At 42.9% G+C, this 23,439-nt stretch overlaps 1 long non-coding RNA gene across 1 annotated transcript; it reads left to right on the forward strand.

The window, feature by feature from the left end:
- Nucleotides 1–21,765: 21,765 nt before the first annotated feature.
- LOC138565868 (uncharacterized) lies at nucleotides 21,766–22,279 on the forward strand. The gene is made up of 3 exons (XR_011301670.1): nucleotides 21,766–21,881; nucleotides 21,996–22,109; nucleotides 22,212–22,279. It is a non-coding gene; the product is annotated as an uncharacterized lncRNA (long non-coding RNA).
- The last annotated feature ends 1,160 nt before the right edge of the window (nucleotides 22,280–23,439 follow it).

A 23,439-nucleotide genomic window follows, 5' to 3' on the forward strand; every position in this document is an offset into this window, starting at 1 on the left:
ATATCACAGACCTTGTCAGAAAAGACACTTCCAGCTGCACCATCTCAGAGGTATTCAATCTTTTTCCACTTTCCCCCTTAGGCTCACTGTATCTAGAGCCCCGGTTTTCTCCAGACTGAAGTATTGCAACAGCTTCTTTCTCAATCTACCTGCTTCCACTCTCCGCCCCTTGCAACTAATCTAGAACAGGACTGCACGGCTTATCCTTGGCCTCAAGCCCAGGGACCATATCTTTCTAACCCTGAAATCTCTCCACTGGCTCCTGGCGGCTGCAAGGAACAAGTTCAAAAACCCTCTGCATCATCCACAGGGCTTTCTCAGGATAGGGCCAGCACTATATCCAGCTCTCTCTGCTGAAATACCTTCCTTCTAGAGCTCTTTGCTCTGCTACCTCCACCTCTCTGAGGGTCAGGCGCTTCTCTAGACATAGAGTGGGGGTAGATCTTTCTCCTCTGCAGGTGCCTCCCTCCGGAATGGCATCCCTATCCCTCTCAGAGTTGAGTTGAATAACCTGAGGTTCTGGTTGCAGCTCATCCTACGTGTCTGATGCACCAACTTGTTGCCTGCTGTAGAGGAGGTCCCAAATATGACCTGCACTCCAGCCACCCATTTCGAGATACCAGAAGCATACTCGCCAAGATACGTGACGTATAAGGAGCAAATGAACCAACAGAGAGCCACAGTGGGGCTCCGTCCAGTACCCATCAGAAGGACTTGTATACCTATTGAAGCACCAATACCCAGACAACCATGGACTGCACGGTACCCATTAAGACAACCATACCAGCAGCTGACGCGAAATTAAGACCACTTACAAACTGTCCCTGAAGAGACCCAAAGGGCTCTTATTGGAGGCGAATGGTGACGACACAATGCCCCGGACAGACGGTCAGATGAAAGAAATGACAACCAATAAGGAGATAAAACTAAGACGAAATGTTGCGAACCATGATGTAATGGACATAGAAGAAGAAACAATGCTGAACTTTAAAGAAATGTAACCACTGAAAGCAGGATGGAAATGTGTATCTGGCCAAATGTTTGTAAATAGGCTTAGAACGCAAGAAGTGAAGGAAACGGTACTGCTTGCAATGCTTAGTAGGAGGATAGAACGGCAAGCGCCAACTATATGTCTACATCGAGAAGCACATTATACAAGTGCGACTCTATTTTATGAAATCAGAATCAAGCCCAGGATGGTAGGGGCCTAAAAGGCCAGGATTCATGTACCAGCACAAAGTCGGACGAAAGAGCGGAATCGAAACTTAGCAAAATGCAGCTCATGGCTAGGAATTCGAGGTCAACCCAAGGAAGGGAGGAGAGCAGCAACTCCGAAGAATCGAAACTGAAGAGCATAGAAGCCTGCCCCGTGAAGGTGGAGATAAGGAGGCCCAGGCAGGTGGTGAGGCTGAACAAAGAATCAAATACTCAAATAGATGGAAAATGAAGCAGCTTCGCAGTGTACTGACGTGTGACAAGCCAAGCGCGAAGAGGTACCAACGTCTGATGTCACCCAAAATCCGGAGGATGCCATAGCTTTCCCCGATAAGAAGCTACAGTTTCGAGGCCACCCTCAGCCAACTAATTGACACATGGGCCTGAGGTACTGATTGATTGAAGGGAGGCAGGGTGAATCCATTCTGCATGCTGCTGATTAAAGTGGAGATTTATGTCTAGGGGTGTAACCTACCCAATCACAATGGACCAAATAATCTAGGGTCCTACAGCTAGTAGAACCAATGAGACGTCGTACTTTTAGTGACGTCTATCACAAGCGATGTAGATGGATGGGCTTAGACGCCCACCCGATAAGAGTTATCCAATCCCCACACTCTGTTACCATATACAGATATAGTACCTATACTTAAGTTACCTTTCCCGACCAATAGAATTGCATGTCAAACTTATGAGTTTTATACGTCAATGATGACAAGAATTTGCTATAAAATTTACTGTTTGCATGAAGAATTTGGAAGTTGAAGTGAGACAGGCGATCGCAGCTCTGATGATTTCCATTTGTTACCCCGTTTTTTGTACTTGTCATTAAACAGACTTCCCTTTGCCAAACCATTGACTTGTCCTTATTGAGTGGTGTTGGAGTAAGATAATCCTGCACCCCATCCTCCTCAAGGTGCAGCAATCTTGACTTAAGGTGCCGGAGGGTGAGCTCTGAATCTCATGGGCCCGTTCAGAGGTCGCTCTGCCCTTCAGTACACTTGGTAGTGGTGAGGATGGTTATGACCATCAACTATTGAATTTTGATTATTGATAAGACACCTATTGACCGTCGACACGAAGTAACTCTAGGTCTTCGGCATTATCACGAGTCCTTTGCCATTTTGGCCAAGTAGACTGTGAAGCTTCCCGTGGACAATGATAGCGTAATACTGTTAAAAAAACTGCTGTGGGTTGAAGGCACCCGTTTTAAAAACATAAACCCTTCCATTCCTATGGGCAGTGAATCAGACGAAAGACCAAAAGAAGGCGGTAATGGAGGCGGTGATCCCGAATACACAGAGAGGAACGATGCGAGCGGTGAGTGAAATTAAAATTGATGCTTTGGCAAATGTCCTTAAGCAATAGAACAAGTAAGGGGAAATGTAACGGAGGGAGGTGGAGAAAACAAAATAATCAGAAGTAGAGAAGACTGTATATATATAGGGGGATAATGGGCCTCATTACGACCCAGGCAGTAAGGGGTTATCAGCGCCGTAAAAGGTGGTGGCGCCGTTAACCCCTTACCACCTAATTACGAGGTCCCTTTGCGGGTCCCCACCTTAACGGCTGGTTTTACCATCCGTTAAGGAAGGAACCCGCAAAGGGACTTTCGAGGTAATTACGGTACCGCAATTTGCAGTACCGTAATTACCGCCTTCCCCATTCCCATTGAGCCCTATGGGGGCAGAAATGGGGAAGGGCCAATGGTGAATGGGGAATTACCGCCCCACCAACCTTGGAATGGGGAGGTAATTCCGCCATCCACCATGGCGCAATCGGTAAAATACCAGCATCAACCATGGCGCTAGTAGCGCCATGGTTAACGCCTGGGTCGTGATGACCCCCAATGACTTGAGAATAACTGAATAAATAAAGAGAGAGGATACCGGGGAGGACACCCGAGATAAAGAGAGAGGATACCGGGGAGGACACCCAAGATAAAGAGAGAGGATACTGGGGAGGACACCCGAGATAAAGAGAGAAGATACCGGGGAGGACACCCAAGATAAAGAGAGAGGATACTGGGGAGGACACCCGAGGAAAAGGATATGGCTTGTTCCTGCGCTTTAATATAGCGGTCAGAAGAAACGTGAACTCCTAGTCCCACATATTAGGGAAAGATTAGGCTACTATGACAATTAAAGTCGTCGTAAAAGGAGTTTGTCTAAACTCTATGTCGGGGTATTGATTAGAAGGCAGAGATATCTGTGTCCAGCTGGTGTCTGTCTAGTTTGTTTAACGTTTGTCATACATGTTCTGTTGATGTGTCACATGTAAGGAAATTTGGCTCCTTGTTGTTTAAAATTGATCAAGGGATTTTACGTGATTCTATAGTTGAGAGGAAATCGCACATGAATTGATGTTCTTGAGTAAATCGGTGATATCAAATTTTGCGGGAAAAGATTGGATTGGAGCTTGCGATATTTGGTGCTCGCACATATTGCTTGGTATGGTGAAGTTGCATGAAAGTATTCCTAGAACAGATTTAAGCATGGAAGATATTACTCTGCTATCACACTTATGTAAACAATTTCCTAAACATGCACCCACGCTTAAGAAATACAGTACAGAGTCGGTTAAGGGTACCGCCCACAAGATGTTCTTGCCGTGGCCACAGAACGGGTCCTTATTTTAAGCCGTTTTACAACATATGACGACTTATTTGCATGCCACATATACAGGCAAGAAACTAGAGAAACACCTTGCTGTTCTAGAACTTTGGAAAATGTTCGAACAGTCGAAGGATGAAGAGCCACCTGCAGTCTGGATATTAAATGTATGCACGGAGGGTGGTGAGACGCCTATGGCGCCACCTGCCCCGCCTGAAAAAGAAACCGAGGTAAGTAAGTCAGAGAGACTCTACCCATTAAGAGAGCTCAAGGCAGCTACGGGGTACAGCAACCCCGCATATGAGTCATATACGTACAGTAGTGATGAAATTAATGGGAATGATCAGGATAAAAATATTACCTCCGCAGTTCTCAGGGACAAGGAGAGGCAGAACTGATGAGATAGCATTCGCGAAAGACGAATGGATGGGAGGACAGATATTGTTGAAACTCGATGGTAAAGGTAGTGATGATATGAGACCGAGAGAAAAGTCTGATGAGACACAGAGAAGGGAGAAGGAGAAGGAAAGGGAATTAAGGGATGAAAGAATAAGAAGGAAAGATAGGCTACGGAGAGAACAGCTATATCGCGAAGAGCAAGGAAAGCAGCTCAGTTGCAAACAGAGCGCTGCCTATGACCAGTACAGGCAGAACCTGTAAAAACTGGAAGAAGAGGAAAGAGCACGTGAAAAAAGGATAAAGAGGCGAAAGGATGACAAAGTTAGAAGGGCAAGTGAATCACCAACATGAAGGAACACCCCGTGGTCAGAGGGGGGTGCCGGCGCCCGCTTATGTGGACAGGTTGACGACGTTGCCAGGGAGACAGCGATGCAGGAATGTTACACCACCGATAGACAGAAGAACTATCTGAGAAAAGCTGCATTTAGAAGTTGTGCCCAATAGCCTCTCTGAGAAAAGCTGCATTTCGAAGTTGTGCCCAATAGCCTCTCTGAGAAACGTTGCATCTAGAAGAATACCCAATAGCCAGTGTGTATATTTAGAAGTTGTGCCCAATAGCCGCTCTGAGAAAAGTTGCATTTAGAATTGTGCCCAATAACCTCTCTGAGGAAAGTTCCATTTAGAAGTGTACCCGATAGCCTATGTGTACATTTAGAAGCTATGCCCAATAGCCCCTCAGAGAAAAGCTGCATTTAGAAGTTGTGCCCAATAGCTTCCCTCAGGAACGTTGCATTCAGAAGTGTACCCAATAGCCTATGTGTACATTTAGAAGCTGTGCCCAATAACCCCTCAGAGAAAAGCTGCATTTAGAAGTGTAGCCAATAACATCTCTGAGAAAAGTTGCATTTAGAAGTGTACCCAATAGCCAGTGTGTATATTTAGAAGTTGTGCCCAATAGCCTCTCTGAGAAAGTTGCATTTAGAAGTAGTGCCCAATAGCCAGTGTGTATATTTAGAAGTTGTGCCCAATAGCCTCTCTGAGAAAGGTTGCATTTAGAAGTGTACCCACTAGCCAATGTGTATATTTTGAAGTTGCATTCAGAAGCTGTGCCCAATAGCCGCTCTGAGAAAAGTTGCATTCAGAAGTGTACCCACTAGCCAATGTGTATATTTAGAAGTTCCATTTAGAAGCTGTACCCAATAGCCTATATGTATATTTAGAAGTTGTGCCCAATAGCCTCTCTGAGAAAGTTGCATTTAGAAGTTGTGCCCAATAGCCCCTCTGAGAAAAAGTTGCATTTAGAAGTGTACCCAATAGCCAGTGTGTATATTTAGAGGTTGTGCCCAATAGCCTCTCTGAGAAAAGTTGCATTTATAAGTTGTGCCCAATAGCCTCTCTGAGAAAAATGCATTTAGAAGTTGTGCCCAATAGCCTCTCTGAGAAAAGCTGCATTTAGAAGTTGTGCCCAATAGCCTCTCTGAGAAAAGTTGCATTTAGAAGTTGTGCCCAATAGCCTCTCTGAGAAAAGTTGCATTTAGAAGTTGTGCCCAATAGCCAGTGTGTATATTTAGAGGTTGTGCCCAATAGCCTCTCTGAGAAAGGTTGCATCTAGAAGTGTACCCAATAACCAGTGTGTATATTTAGGAATTGTGCCCAATAGCCTCTCTGAGAAAAAGTTGCATTTTAGAAGTGTACCCAATAGCCAGTGTGTATATTTAGAAGTTGTGCCCAATAGCCTCTCTGAGAAAAGCTGCATTTAGAAGTTGTGCCCAATAGCATCTCTGAGAAAAGCTGCATTTAGAAGTTGTGCCCAATAGCCTCTCTGAGAAAAGCTGCATTTCGAAGTTGTGCCCAATAGCCTCTCTGAGAAAAGTTGCATTTAGAAGTATACCCAATAGCCAGTGTGTATATTTAGAGGTTGTGCCCAATAGCCTCTCTGAGAAAAGTTGCATTTAGAAGTTGTGCCCAATAGCCTCTCTGAGAAACGTTGCATCTAGAAGTATACCCAATAGCCAGTGTGTATAGAAGTTGTGCCCAATAGCCTCTCTGAGAAAGGTTGCATCTAGAAGTATACCCAATAGCCAGTGTGTATATTTAGAAGTTGTGCCCAATAGCCTCTCTGAGAAAGGTTGCATTTAGAAGTGTACCCACTACGCCAATTTGTATATTTTGAAGTTGCATTTAGAAGCTGTGCCCAATAGCCGCTCTGAGAAAAGTTGCATTTAGAATTGTGCCCAGTAACCTCTCTGAGGAAAGTTCCATTTAGAAGTGTACCCAATAGCCTATGTGTACATTTAGAAGCTGTGCCCAATAACCCCTCAGAGAAAAGCTGCATTTAGAAGTGTACCCAATAACCTCTCTGAGAAAAGTTGCATTTAGAAGTGTACCCAATAGCCAGTGTGTATATTTAGAAGTTGTGCCCAATAGCCTCTCTGAGAAAGTTGCATTTAGAAGTAGTGCCCAATAGCCAGTGTGTATATTTAGAAGTTGTGCCCAATAGCCTCTCTGAGAAAGTTGCATTTAGAAGTTGTGCCCAATAGCCTCTCTGAGAAAAGTTGCATTTAGAAGTTGTGACCATTAGCCTCGCTGAGAAAAGTTGCATTTAGAAGTTGTGCCCAGTAGCCTCTCTGAGAAAAGCTGCATTTAGAAGTTGTGCCCAATAGCCTCTCTGAGAAAAGTTGCATTTAGAAGTTGTGCCCAATAGCCTCCCTCAGGAAAAGTTGCATACAGAAGTGGACCCAATAGCCTATGGGTACATTTAGAAGCTGTGCCCAATAACCCCTCAGAGAAAAGCTGCATTTAGAAGTTGTGCCCAATATCCTCAATGAGAAAGTTGCATTTAGAAGTAATGCCTAATAGCCAGTGTGTATAATTAGAAGTTGTGCCCAATAGCCTCTCTGAGAAAGGTTGCATTTAGAAGTGTACCCACTAGCCAATGTGTATATTTTGAAGTTGCATTCAGAAGTTGTGCTCAATAGCCTCTCTGAGAAAAGTTGCATTTAGAAGTTGTGCCCAATAGCCTCTCTGAGAAAAGTTGCATTTAGAAGTATACCCAATAGCCAGTGTGTATATTTAGAAGTTGTGCCCAATAGCCTCTCTGAGAAAAGTTGCATTTAGAAGTATACCCAATAGCCAGTGTGTATATTTAGAAGTTGTGCCCAATAGCCTCTCTGAGAAAAAGTTGCATTTTAGAAGTGTATCCAATAGCCAGTGTGTATATTTAGAAGTTGTGCCCAATAGCCTCTCTGAGAAAGGTTGCATTTAGAAGTGTACCCGATAGCCTATGTGTATATTTAGAAGCTATGCCCAATAACACCTCAGAGAAAAGCTGCATTTAGAAGTTGTGCCCAATAGCCTCCCTCAGGAAAAGTTGCATTCAGAAGTGGACCCAATAGCCTATGGGTACATTTAGAAGCTGTGCCCATTAACCCCTCAGAGAAAAGCTGCATTTAGAAGTTGTGCCCAATATCCTCAATGAGAAAGTTGCATTTAGAAGTAATGCCTAATAGCCAGTGTGTATATTTAGAAGTTGTGCCCAATAGCCTCTCTGAGAAAGGTTGCATTTAGAAGTGTACCCACTAGCCAATGTGTATATTTTGAAGTTGCATTCAGAAGTTGTGCCAAATAGCCTCTCTGAGAAAAGTTGCATTTAGAAGTTGTGCCCAATAGCCGCTCTGAGAAAAGTTGCATTTAGAAGTGTACCCACTAGCCAATGTGTATATTTAGAAGTTGCATTTAGAAGCTTTGCCCAATAGCCTATGTGTATATTTAGAAGCTATGCCCAATAACACCTCAGAGAAAAGCTGCATTTAGAAGTTGTGCCCAATAGCCTCCCTCAGGAAAAGTTGCATTCAGAAGTGTACCCAATAGCCTATGGGTACATTTAGAAGCTGTGCCCAATAACCCCTCAGAGAAAAGCTGCATTTAGAAGTTGTGCCCAATAGCCTCAATGAGAAAGTTGCATTTAGAAGTAATGCCTAATAGCCAGTGTGTATATTTAGAAGTTGTGCCCAATAGCCTCTCTGAGAAAGGTTGCATTTAGAAGTGTACCCACTAGCCAATGTGTTTATTTTGAAGTTGCATTCAGAAGTTGTGCCCAATAGCCTCTCTGAGAAAAGTTGCATTTAGAAGTGTACCCACTAGCCAATGTGTATATTTAGAAGTTGCATTTAGAAGCTGTGCCCAATAGCCTATGTGTATATTTAGAAGTTGTGCACAATATCCTCTCTGAGAAAGTTGCATTTAGAAGTGTACCCAATAACCTATGTGTGGATTTAGGAAATAAACAAAGTATCTGGAGCGTATATAGTACAATCTGGAATGCAGAGAACGTTTCGAAAGAGCATATAACCCATCCTATCACACCACCACGCTTACTCTCTCCTTTACATCACCACTCAACTAGAACGCAGAGATACTATGACACCATTCGGTATAACTGTTCTCATACCAACATCGGCCGCTTACTCCACATCACTCTAAGTAAACACTGCTGGTTTCACCCCCCCCAGCCAGGCGTTCTCCTCAGGCCTAACGCAGCCACATCCGTTCTGGATAAATCCTGCCAGAACGAACACATTCTCCTGATCTCTCAACCACCACACCTATCGCTAAGAAGCAGCTATCACACGAATACCGCACGAGCTGCACACACATCCGGTGCTCACACGCACCTCTTTGACTCTCTCTACTCTCTCCACTGATCTGAACTTCGGTTCCCAAGGGCGTTCAACCTACCAGCGCCTTCAGACCATACCAATGGTATATAAGGCGCTATATAAGTGCAAAATAACATAACATAACATAAGGAGAAAGAAGACTGCGCATTCCAATTTCCGCTGCTAGAAAAAGGAGGACCAAGACCGCAATATATTCCATGGACACACATGCATCGAGAGAACTTGAAAAACAAGCTTCCAATGCTGACATCAGGAGCAGGGAAGTGGAGACATGAGTTTGAAAATATGACAGGAGGTGTCACGTTAGCTATAGGGGACATTAAATGTCTCCTGATTGCCATACTCGGTGAGAGAGCAGACGATGTATGAGCACGGGCTTGGTAGCCTGGTGTTACCATAATTAACACTGCTCACAACAGAGCACCATTCAACAATTGCAGAGCAGCAGTATGGAAAGTGCTACGAGTGCTTAACCCAGACACTTCCGATATGGGAGCTATAATGACTCACAAAATGAAGGATTCAGAAAATCTGTTAATTTATATCCAGAATTTCCAAGACATGTGGGTGCTCGAAACGCATGAATCTTGGACAAAATCCATACGTGTGTTTTACCACATTTTATGCCAAGGATTGCCAGAAACAGTGCAGAAACAACTCAAGAAATTGGTAGGAGTTGAGCCCAACTTGGGCTGAAATACAGCTAACTATTGCACATTACTGTAGATTGTTGCAAGAAAAGAATCGGAAAAAGGAGGCAATGCGGAAAGATGAGGAAGCGAAACCGGTGCACAAGAAATTATCAAAGTATGCTCCCGAAGTAGCCATGCTGACTAGCCCAGCTGAACAGAACGTACAACAGGTGACTAACCCACAGCAGAACAACCAGGGTAACATAGGATTGTATCCGAGGGGAAGGGGATTTAGAGGAAGGGGATGGCAGAGTAATCAGGGAGGTTCACAAGGGAATCAAGGAGGTTTTCAAAATGTGCGTATGGGCAACATGGATATGGCGAATGGACAAATAGCCCGACCACCGCCGGTGTGCTGGCTGTGTGGAATGACTTATATATGAACTAGGACAGCTCACTGGGAACCCTGATGTGCTCTATTTGATCAGTGGCACCAGACCCTAATAGGGAACATAGGGTGAATGTCGCAATAGGGGGTAAAGAATATTCCTTCTTAGTTGACACGGGGGCAACACGCTCATATATACGCGAAGGCAATTTTTCATTGTCCTGCAAGGCTATAGATACTCAGAGTTTTACAGGAGCTCACAGTCGAATTGCCTTTACAGACGCACTCCCAGTCTCCATAGGGGAATGCAAAATGAATGTACCTCTGTTGTATTCATGCCAGAACCCAGTAAACATTTTGGGTCGAGATTTAATGACAAAATTGAATATGACCATCTCATTTAAAGAGGAGGGCATATTATGCTCTACTCCGAGAATACATTATTCGAACGTGTGCAATATGATCAGAGCCTATTCAGTACACAAAGCCATGAGAGCTATACCGCTGGAACCTGAGGTTTTTACATAGGGCATACATGTACTTATGGCAGGATTACAAGGCCTTCCAGGCAAGGCCTGGAGAACCCCTGACGAAATTTTATTCAGGCTGAGAATACCAATGCATGAAGAGGAGGGACAAATATTTCACTTGACAATACATGTTGCAGCAGTGTGAGGTAGGATAGCACTAGTTGAAGGCTACGATGACGAAGGCAGACAATGGTATGCGATTATCGCCATTGAAGAATGGTATCAAGTGACTGACATCACTGATGACGGTCTGTTTGAAGAACAACCAGACTCAGAGGAGACAAGGGTGGAAGTGAGTCTCGTATTTTGGGTAAAAGTGGGTAAAAGAGAGGTGCCTCAGAGAATGATGTTGGCACTGGTACGTCCTGAATACTTTGATGATGACATGGTCCAAGTGCCTGTCTCAGTATGGACTACAGGACCTTATGACGTAGGCCACCTGAAGGGGGTGGGAGAAGTGAAAATTAAGCTGAAACCTGGAGCAATTTTACAAAGAGCAAGACAATATCAAATGTCCAGGGAGGCAGATGAAGGGATCGCGAAGACCATTTCCGCCATGATGGAACAGGGCATCCCAGTGACGTCAGAGTCACCATGTAATACAGTGATTTATCCTGTCAAGAAATCAAAGGGAGGGTCTTGGTGTCTAATCCGAGATTTAAGAGCTTTAAAAAATATTGTTGAAGCCGAGTTCCCTCTAGTCCCTAATCCATCTACATTTTATGTAATATACCAATCGAGGCAAAGTATTTCATGGTGATTGACTTGAAAAATTCCTTTTTCTCAATCCCGTTGCACCGCGATTCACAGGATCTGACGTTGTTCACATTCAGACAAATGCGTCTGAAAAGTATGTGGTTGCCACAGGGGTACTGTGAGTCCCCGTCCATCTTTAACAGAGTCCTCTAGATGGACCTGAGCAATATTGCAGTAGAAAGCGTTGTCTTGCAGTATGTGGATGACATTCTAATCTGCAGCACAACAGAAGAACAATGCAGGTGCGATTCAGTTCAGCTACTGACTATACTTCCATTGACATTGTATGCTCTTCGGAACCAACCAAGCTCCGACCATCATCTTACGCCACACAAGATAGTCACAGGAAGGAGAATGAATACCCCACTTACCCCACGAAATAGAGCTAGATATGATGCCCAGCCAACCCGAGAGGTCCTTGGAACCGAGTTACAAGAGTACCTGAACTGCATGACATCCAGCCTTGTTGTAATTTCAGACCAACTGCAGCAACAAAAAAAAGGGTGCAGCACAGCACAAAGCATTGCAGAAGACACTGCAACAGACTCTGCTGAAGGTCTTTGTATTCCACTCGTTTTCCCTGGAGACGCAGTCCTAATCAAGAACCACACGAGGAAAAGGTGGGACGAGCTGAGATTCAATGGTCCTTTCCTTGTAGAAGACTGCACTCCATCAGCAGTAAAATTGAAGGGCAGGAGAGCATGGATTTTTCTCAATGACATTAAGCCCTGCATCGGAAAAAACCCTCCAGCTGCACCCCACCACGAAGAAACTACAGACAACGAGGAAGAACCTCAGCACGTGCAGACGAGATCCATGACAAGGACACATGAGCAGCAAAGCCAAGACAAAGAACCTGTTTGCAAGTTGTGGCTTAAACTAGACTGTTCTTCTAAGCAAAAAAGGGGATAAGGACATAACGGACACTCTATGCATCTCAGTTGTAGGGTGAAGAAGACAATTGCGCATCTAAGCCACAACACAATTGTAGACACAAACTTGTAAATCAAACACACTGAAGCGTATGTGAAAACAAGATTCAAATAAATCGCGATCAAAGACTTTGCTAAGAGCTAAACACAGCATCCTGACTCATCAAAAAGCAAGACGTCGCCTTGCTGCATTTACGGTGTCACCCAGCAGAAATATCACAAGGGATGTGCTGTCCTGTTTCCAATTACTGTTAGAGACATATCCATCACTTGTAGGGAGAGTCACCAGTATCACTGACTTTATCCAAGATCCCGTTAACAAGAAAGCAATCTGGCAACCACTTACCGTCATCGCAGTGGCCTTCATTTCCCTGCCTGAATACAGTGATAAGGACACAAATGCTTCCACCGCAGGCAATTATAGATGAACTTGTTAATATACTCTTCTTTCGCATCATAGAAGAGTGCCCAGCAATTGTCGGAAGAACCACAGACACGTAACTTTTATTAGAGATCCAACAAACTCTGAACATTTGAGCCAACTGTGGACTAAGCTGAACTACTTGGTCGCAATCCACGCAGCAGATAAGTGCAAGGACTGTTCACGTCAAGGGAAGAGCCTATGATCCTGAACCCAGCAAGACAGGACAAATGTCGTTGTCACCAGAAGACAGCAGATATGCATACCATGTCTTCTTTCACCTCATTGAGAACTTTCCAGAACTAGTGGGAAGACCAGCCAATGTTGACGTACTCACATTTCTCGGAGATCCAGTGAAGAATACTCTTGCATACCATTATACCTCAGATTAAAACATTAATGTCCATCGACTTCTTGGGAGATTCCAGTGAAACCTTCCGCCGACGGACAGATCGAGGGAGCAGAGACTAGAACTTCACCTTTTATTATTTTTGATTTTTCATTTTAATTTTTGATTTTTCCATGTTTTCTATTTTTTCGCATTGAACAGGTTCCAGCATCTCCTCGGGACTGAAGCAGATTCGGGGGATGGACGGGGAACTTACCTATTTTGAATATATAAAGTAAAAGTGACTTATCTAGGTGTTAGTCTAATCTATTTTCCATAATCTAGCAAGGATACTGAATCCTGTATCAAGAGACAATCGTCACCCGCAAGAGGGGGGACACTCGTGAAGCACCAGACACTTTACGGTACAAACTGTTCGAGAACAAGTGAATTGGGGGAAAAAGAATAAACATTGACATTTTGTGATGATTGAAATGGGGGCCCAGAACAGTAACCTGGTCATCCCACCAGCAGAGGGGCGCCCCCGCTTTCCTGGAAGGAAATGCTGCCACCTTTCATACCGCACGATTATATGTATATGCATGGTGATTATCATTGTCTTTCTATCATTAATAATCAGAACTGCATTCTTTATTGGTACATGAAACGGTCCAATTGCAGTGCATCCACCTGATGATGTACGCATGAGTCCCACAAAGGCACCCAGACCATGTGTAGTCATTCGTGAGGTAACGAATGAAGAGAAAAGCTGGAGACAGGGTCAGCACGGAATGAATGAAAACATAGCACTAACTACTCCATGCACCCATACACTGAATGCACACGAACTAGGGCATGTGTTAATGGCTGCAGAACCTCAAGCAAAGGCAGCAGAGAGCACAAGACTGCCTACTGAACAATCAGCCCCAGAAAACAAAGAGAGACGGAAAGGAATCTAATGGAAGGCCGACTTATGCAGATATAGAAAAAGCCCTCAAGAAGACAGAAGCGGCTACGAGGGGATTCACTGCAAGGACACAAATGTTGATAGATCATTTATTCCTGTTCATAGCTAGAGTGAAGAAACTACATGAGGAACTGAAAAATAAGCCCACAGAGATTGTACTGACAATCACACAAGTTCCAAAACAAGGAACAAATACCAGGCCCATGATGCAGCCATACACGGGCCGGTGACAGGCTGGTGGCTAATAAAGACACTTATCGAGGGCAGGAAATGGATGCAAGAAGAGAAGGAGAGAATTGCAAAACCTCCACCTACCACATGGATGCAGAGAAGGAAACCTGCTCCATCGACCAGAATGCCCGAGAATCCCCCAGCAAGGACAAGCCACACAGACGCGTTTAGAGATGTAGTTATAGCAAACTACAGGAAGACACTAAGAATCAAGCGAAGCCTGCATGAAGATAACAGTGAACTGAATGACTACCTAGATAGCAGAGCACATCTAGGAAACAACATTTGGTACCAGCGTATGAAAGAAGTTGGAAGAAGCTAATCAGAAGGAGAATGCTATGTTTGTGCACTTCTACCATACAGCATGGGGAAATCCAAGATCTTGACATGGGCCAGCTTGCACTCCTACTTTAAACCTCTATAAGTGGGAATAGATTTGGTCAACTGACCTGGTGATTCAGTCGGACCTGCATAACTTTTTGTGAATAAAAATCTTTTACTACAGCCTGCAGGTGAGATGGACAGCCCCATTTCTCAAGTTTGGCCCATAACTATACTCGGCCAACAGAATCAAAGGCCAATTTAAAATCAATGAATGCTAGCTATACCGGCTGGCCCAAGAGATAAACTTACATTTTTATTATCGCTAGAGTAACCAAATTGACTGATGTGCCCAGCCCTGTAATGAATCCTAACTGGAAAGAGTAAAAGCACTTAGATTCTCTAACCCATTACATCAGATGTTTCAAAACCAAGTGAGCAAAAACCTTGCCCCTGGTATCTAGAAAGGCTCATTGGTCAGACTGGTTGCCCTTCTTAAAGATTGGAACAACTACCGATTTTTTTCAATGAGGCCGGGACACTTCTGTTCTCCAGTATTATTTTAAACATGGTGTCAAAGATTTTGGCCCACTCTTCTTGGGTAACTCTTGAACATCATGTTGGCTAAACTGTCTGGGGCCAGCGCTCGTGAATTGCTGTATTTCTCTATTAACACCATGATGTCTTCCAGCTCAAAAGGCAGTACCCATTATGTTTGGCATACAATTATTTTAACTGCTCACCACTAGAGCCTGCTGAAAATAGAGTACTAAAATGGGACACCCAAGCTTATCTGGATATGGAATTGGTCTATAAGGTCACTTGTTGAATATTATTATTGTAGTCCAACATAGACCAACTCTCTGCACTATTCTTAAAAGCAAGGGCTGTAAACATAAATTCAGCATCCCTTTGGACCAGAATTTGATAGTTTCTGTTTAAGGTGTTTGATCTTTGTAAATCCGCCTTAGTATTTTCCATCCTCAAAAATCTAATTTCCACTCTGGTAGAGCTCTTCCTGGCTTGTATTTTGGGGTCAACAATGTGCTTGTGTGCAAACACCATTCCCTTTGTGCTAGCGCATCTAATTATGAAAAGATTCGAGAAAGCGGTGTGATCAACCGCATGGTGACTAAGGTTAACCCTATTTGGGGTTCTACTATTCAATAAATGTTTTTGAGGGCTGCAAGAGAACGCTCATTCCAACTAAAATGATATTTATCTACACCAATTGATACATTTCCCCTGTAGGTATCCTTTTTATAGTTTATAAACACAATAGTCCATTTAGTGATCACCAGATCGTGAACACTCCTTTTTTTAAAAACTTCTTTTAACTGCTCAATCTACAAATAGACATCACTAGAGACAAAAACGTAGTCAATTGTAGAGGTATGGTTAACCCTATTCCAAGTAGGGCGGGGGATACATCCTTTTATACTACCATTGACTATTTAAAACCCCCTCTCATTCAAGCTCTGAAACACTTGTGTACGAGTGTGATAGAAATAAAATATCAATATCAATATCAAATCCAGCCATTTATTTAGTGCTCAGATGACTGGAAAAGCCATTTATGTTTACATTTAGGTCTCCAGAAATGACTACAGAAGAAATCAGATGATTTAAGGCACAGATGTCTAAAAGATTAGTTACTCCATTCAAAAAAGGACTTTTTGCTGATCCATGCAGGAATCCTACATAGTTTGAGCAAACCCAGAGCCCTTCTAGGCTCACCCTGGTTGCTCGATCAAGAAAAATATGTCAATTGGGAGAAAGATTTCGGGCTGGCCCAAGGCTCTGAAATAAACCCTGTGCAATTACGGCATGCAATTAACAAGCCAGATTTGGTGCATCCTTGCATGCCTCTATTCGTACATAAAGGGTAAGAGAATAACCATCCAAAACGGAAGGTGACAAAAGCCAGGTCTCCTATAAAAAATGATGTTTAGTTTAGTTTAGTTTGTTTATTTGTAGAGCGCAGCCGAACCCTGGGGTAACTGGGCGCTGGAACTTAGGATAAACAGTGGTTACAGAATGTTGCACATACAAGTCAAAGGCATAAGATGCGGTACAGGGAATGTTTCATAGAACCTGGTTACAGGGTGGTCCAGGAAAGTGGTATAAAAAATGCGGGGCTGGGGTACAGATTTGGTTTGCCGCCTTAATCAGATACATATAATACAAATAACATAGTGATAGGCAAAATAGCTTAAGAAAGATTGTGGGGCAAGTGCAGATAGCTAATTGCGGAGGTCTGAACTATTGTTGGGTAGTGAGCAGTTCCTTAACTTTGGCTCGGAAAGTCAAATTATCCCCTTTAATTAAATGATGTTTGAAGCCTCTGGTATTCCACAAACCCATTTTAATGTGCAAAGTAGTATTCACCCCCATTAGCTAATAGTAACTCGACCTGTTAGCCAAAGTCTCCGGGAGCCCAGTTTTCTCTCCCCACATCGTAGGATGCTGGTTTAATCAACTCCATTTCTCTAGTCCTTAAATGATTTATCTGGGAACATGTCCCCCTCAAGTGTAGAAACTGCAAAGATTGCGCAACCATATTAATATTAACAGGATTGTAAAATCATATTGTTATTTATTTCAAATATATCGGAACCCAAGGGTTGAAAACACTGATTTAGATGGGACATGAAAAATCACTCTGTTCAAATCTTTATCATTGATAAATTCACTCTGAGCAATGTCTCCTGATTGTATTGAATGTAAGCTTGAAATAATGTCAAACAAACTCAACACATTAGCCCTGTTTAATATTAAGAGTACGTTTGAATACACCAAACATTCTAGTAAGAGCCAACAGGTGTGATTAGAGGAATTTGTGTTTGATCTCCCACCGCAGAATGAATGGTCATCTCTATGTATTGGAGCCAAAAGCTCCAAAGCTAACCCAAAATGTGTTGTTGAGGCCTCTCTTCCTTCCATTTTACTTGAACAAACTCTGACCTACTTACAGAAGTAGGTTGATGGCGGGGGGAATAATTATTCTTCAGTTTATGAGGTTGATCTAACATTAATCTCTTCTGCTCCAATGTGCAAAACTCTGTTGGTTGATGCCCTTCTATGATTTCTGAATGGTGACTCAACTGCCTATAACTCACATTTTGCTCTGTTGTATTAATCTGTTGGCTTACTGGTTACACCACTGTAAGAGTCAGTAAGTGTCTAGCTGGGCAAATTCAGACATTGTCTCATCTATTTTGTCAGAGTGGTTTCTTATCTCTAATGTTTATCTTGGAATAGCGATACTGGACATTTAAACGTTTTGCAATGAGTCCCCCAGCATAGATTGGGTCACTTCTGAACACAAGAATGCCACTGGCTTTGACCAATGTTTTCTTTTTTTCCCCTTTGTCTTCTTCCTCCTGGACTTAATTTCCTGTTGCACTCTCACTGGTAAGGACAGGTCCCTTAAAACCCCCGGGACCAGAGGTCTACTTACATAGAACACAGATCTTCCTGGAGGAGTCTGAGTTTTATTTTATTTCCTCCTTGATGATACATTTCAATGACCATTGATAATTTGCAAATGTTGTGAAAAGATGTTGGTGTCTTCTCGTACCCCGTGCTCTGCTTCAAAACTAGGGATAGTGGTATCCACCTCCTGTAGGACCTCCGTATTACCTTTTGCGGTTTCCTTAACTGGTATCTTCATAGACACATCCACTACATACAGCCACACAATCGGAGGACCAAGTTCGGCCACTAAAAGCAGTGACTTCAACTGGGAGTCAACATACAACTTCTATTGGGGGTGATTTATTATTTGAGTGCACAGTGGGGGAAATCGCCCCTCTATAAAAGACCTACTTGGTATTTCAAATAGTCAATACGGCACCTTGATCTGAAATCTTTTCAATCAAGGAGTCATAAAGTTTTGACAGTGTAATCCTTGCAGTGTTCATGGCTGCCAAAGTTAATTCCAAAATAGGGATGGTAAGTGCCATCAACCCAAGACCTTCTAGATCATGGGTGTATAAAAGATGCTGATGAATTGGAAGAATAATCCATAGATCCTTTATATAAAGCATAACGCTGCACTGGTAAGTGAAAACCAGCTTTTATTTACTTATTAGGATACAACATAGCAAGCCCCCCCCCAATGGGCCAACACCTCAAAAGCACTTGTCACAACTGACACATGTAGAATCCAATGCTCAGATAACAATCCAACATTCCACGTACCATTCCAGTGATGACACCTTTAGCACTCCATACCAGGAGCATTACAACACATCTCCCATTTTTTAACACCTCAACTTCCCCACCACTGCAATTCTGTTGGTATTCCACACTTGACACCCGCTCACCCTCACTGCACCATCCATAACCTTTTCCACCTGAACCGGCCCATGTATACTGGTCACACTTCTTCTTCCCAAACCCTTTCTTAATATGCACCCAATCACCACATCTGAACTCCACACTTCTCCCACTGCTTTACTCATTAACTTCTTCAAACCATCTGACCTTATCCCGATCCAGTTTCCTTTTTACCTCCTCCACCACAGAATCAGTTTCCTTGGCTCTCCCTAACCAAGGAGGAATCACCTTGTTATTAGCTCTGCCTCCTCTCATCATTTCGAAAGCACTAACTCCCGTCCTAGCATTGGGAAACATCCTCAGCGCATACACCCTCTCATGAATCTCTACCTTCTTATCCTTTTTTAATTTATTGATGTATTCATATTTTTAAAGCGCACAACAGCCCGGGGCATCGTAGCATTGTTACAGATAAGGACATCAAGCTGGTTACAGAGAAAAGCATAATGATCACAAGGCAATTTGCACTACAGGAGCATATTTGGTTACATCCTTCCCACATACAGTCACCATCCTGTTGCTTGCATGATGCATCTATTTACTGTCTCCATTGTTTCATTGCTGTCTGGATGATAAAATGCTGTTCTTTTATGCAAAATACCACACCTTCTTTTAGGAGGGCGCTGAAGAACTATCTGTTTTCAATCTGAGCTTGCTTTTGTCTCTTTGATTGGCTGTGTGTTAGTTCTTACCCCCAGTAGTGCCATGATGCCCTTGATGGTGAAGGAGTACTGTACAAGAGCAGGTATCAAACAATAGCATAACATAACTGTCCAAACCTATCTTCGAGAACTCTTGCAGGGTTCTCCCCAAGATTGTAAACTTGATGGTGTCATCACTGCTATATTAAATGGATGCACTATGAGGAAGAGAAGGAGCTGCTGAAACTTTTCATCTGTCAGACGCAAGTAAACACCAAAGAAGATTGCTGAGATTGCTTCTGGGTTGAGATGTCTATTTCTGGTAATTCCTAAAAAGCTGACTGGGCACTGTGGGAAAGAGTGGGGGACCATCGTTGAGAGTGGAGTGACCAGACCCGTGCCCTGTCCTTCCAGAGTGTCCTGACATGCAGCTGGCGTCCTGAATTTTAAAGAGACGTGTTCTATGTAAGTAGAATTGAACCCTGTGCATACAAAAGGTGGGGGGATCTGGTGGCATTAAATCCATTCCATTCATAGTGGGAGGGAGGAGGGACAAAACTGTGTAGATCCTTAACCTATTTAACTAAAAATATTAATTTAATCAATTCCCCATTTGGCAGAACACCACAGGATGATTTTTGTTCAAATTTTAAATTAACAAAGCTCATTACCACTGTGCACTGAAAATGATAGCCTGCAAATTAATTTGGGAAATCTTTCTGTTCAGCTTCCCGCACACAGTCCTTTAGGTGGAGGGGGCTATGATATCCAAAATTCTCAAATGATCGCAAATTTTGCTATCCTGCTTCCCCAATTTAGGCCTTTAAGTCGAGTGGGTTCTAAAAGTAAAAATGCCCCCATCACCCCAACGTTTGCTATCGAGCTTCCCAACACAGGCTTTTAAGTGGAGGGGAGGGTCTGAAATTCAAAATTCTTCAATCATACTCATTTTTCTGTCAGACTTCCCCAAAACAGACCAAAGTAGGGGGGTCTGAAAAACAAACTGCTAAATTACTCTGTGCTTATTTTAAAGCCAAAGTGTGGGAGAAATAATAATTGCCATATGCATTTGCCCACATTTGTAAAACTAAACTGCTAGCAAGTAGGACAATAGAAATTGCACAACATTACACGTCATTCGTTGTTTTTTTTGTTTATTGATCAGTTTAATTATTTCTTGAAGTGACATTTGTAGCAAATAAAGAATTGTGATCTGTGTTCTTTTCAACCCATGTGTGTGATTTATTTTATTTTCCTGTGTTGTGCCATGGAAAAAGCAGTGTTTGACATTTTAATGTGATTTTCTTAACATTTAGTTCAAATAAACACAAATATATTTCCTACACATCAGCCTGGTTCTTGGGTCATTGGTAGCTCAGAGGAGGGATCAAAGGGGTATTAGATGAATTGGAGAAAGCGCTGAAGAAAATAACTAACATTAACAGTTTATTGTGTGTCACTACAGTTGGGGAGAGAAGGAACTCCCTGTGTTGAGGATGGCTCTCAATAAAATGTTACACTGCTTTGTCTTTGGCACCCATGTCCTCCTGCACAAGCCTTATAAAAATGTATGATATTGTTGTCAAGAAAATGGTATGGGGTGTCGAAGGAGGGAAGCTGGCCAGGTACCGACCAGGCCACCTGATTTCTTCAGTAGGTTCAGTGATTTGATTTTGCAGCAAGATGAAGGGACTAAAGAACTAGGAGGAAAGCATTGAGGGGCAATCAGGGGAGGTTAGCAGGAGCAGAAACTAAAATGTTGTGCTGCCAGTACCTGGGATGGGGCAGAGTAGCACAGCAGTTGAAGATATAAAAGGGGTTGTATTATTCAACATCACTGTATATGAAACGTGTTAGTATAGTTGGCATTGACTACTGGTAGAGCAGTATACAGGATTAACATGGCACCATCTTTGAAGTATAGGGTATATCAGTATTGGAATTGTCTGAGCATAGGTATCTTGGTCTCTTGCACCTTTCTACAGGATCTTTCAAAGACAGCATGTCAGATATGAAAAGAAACGTAACACAACAGTGTGTGGCAGCCTTAGAATCCATTCCAACACATCCGGAAGACCTTTTAGGAACATAGAAGGAATGTCTTCTTGCACCAGGAAGAAAACCCAAGATATGTACATTCGTCATACTGCAGGCCAAAGAATTCTAGCATTGACTTCCTACATTCAGGAAAACTCTGGCACATAATTTGTTATCTCCTTTCATGAATGCACCTTTTTTACTTTGAATGAGCGTGCTAATATAAACAGCGGCGGGAAAACTCCATTTCCCAAGATTCCCGTGGAGTGACACATGTTTTCAGCATCACGTGACCGATGGTCACATGCACTGCTCACACGAAGAATAATATAAAAAACCAGGCGCTGGGCGGCTTGTGTTTTTTCGAGCTCGTGCAGACCGAGGTTGTACACGGCCGAAAGAATAGGAAGCAGCTGAGAGTAACGTGAACAACGGAGTATCAGACACACGAGTAAGTGAAATAGATCATGTCTGCATCCGCCCCCCTCGACACTCTCTAGGCGCTCCACACAAAAAGACCAAATTGAGCGTTCCTAATATGCTCCCGTCTCCGGTTTGTTTACAGGTTGTATGAGGAGCTCATCCAACAGCGAGAGCCGATAAAAACCTCAAGCTGACTAACAATACCAGCCTGATACGCAGCAAGAATTAAGGCTTCCAGGTATCAGGCCCCAAAGAGGTATTTACATAACTTAGTTTTGAAAATGCATGCTTAAGTCATAAGCCACCACACTAGCACTTTGAGGCTAAGGATATGTCCTGTGTTTACTGTATTACACAGGCCATTCTAGTTAACTACAATCAACAAGTGACTTCCCCCTCTGTCCCTGCCTCGCTCACAATATAAAGGTGAGTGATGTGCGATGTCTAAAACCATATGCCGGATATGTTCTGCCGCAATGAGCATTTTGAAAAAAATGTGAAAAAACGTGAAAAATCCATAAACCTTTGGCCTAGTGGCTTTTTATTCATTTTAACTTTAGAAAGGAGAGAAGTATCACATGGGCTAAAGACTACAGAAGCCCATTAGACAACTAACTCCCCATCCTGATGAAGGCCAGGCACCACTAAAGGACAAGACCATGGATGGATGCGGTCTGTCTCACACCATAGGGGCCGAAACGCACCACGTTGACACAATAATCTTGCATCTTCATCCACTGCCAACTAGAACCCCTGAGAGGAGATAGGTTAAGACAAAACCTCAAAAAAAATTAATTCTGAAAGTGGTCAGAAATTTGACCAATAAAGAAGGAATAATATGTTATTTAAGTGGCATCTTACCCAGCCTATGTTGTGATACATTTTAAAATTGCATGTATACAGGTATATGTCCCGATTCAGATGTTATATGTTACACTTGTTTTGATTGTGAAGTGGTGTCTCAAAGAGCGAGTCACTTTTTTATAATTTGATGAATAGGATCCTAATGAAGACAGGTTAATACAAATGTTGTGTGCCCTGCAAGTTCCTATGATTCACATTAGTCCTTTCTTTTCTGAAAAAGGCCCGGGGTTTTTTGGACAAAGAAGTTGTTGTGTGCCCACAACTTTTGCGGGCTTCGGCTTGGTTTAGAGACTGAGTGATGTATTTCCCATTGCACATATTGCAGGATTAGGAGGCAGTTTGTGTTCCCCCTTTTTTCTCCACATAATTGGTTACTACATCTTTGTGGTGCCATATGATGCAACACTATGCACGGTATAGGGATGAATATGTAAGACTTGTTCTGCAGCCATCTCACCCCACTAGCAATCGATTGTGCTACCCCAATCTAAACTGTCATCCCAATAATTGTTGCTGATATTTTGTTATAGCTTTAGTAATGGACTGCACCTGCGCCGAATCACTAGTTATTGGTGTCATTAGTATTTGTGCAACTTATGTTCGGAAGCCCTGTTTCTGTTATTTTATAACCACATTAATTCAGAGTGATCTGCCTACCCAAAGACTCACAGTAGTGGCGCTCCCCTTTTCTTTCAAAATGAAGGTTTTTGGCATATTCCATT

The sequence above is a fragment of the Ambystoma mexicanum genome, chromosome 2p (genome assembly GCF_040938575.1).
Source record: "Ambystoma mexicanum isolate Mex_15411 chromosome 2p, UKY_AmexF1_1, whole genome shotgun sequence".
Taxonomy (NCBI): Eukaryota; Metazoa; Chordata; class Amphibia; order Caudata; family Ambystomatidae; genus Ambystoma; species Ambystoma mexicanum.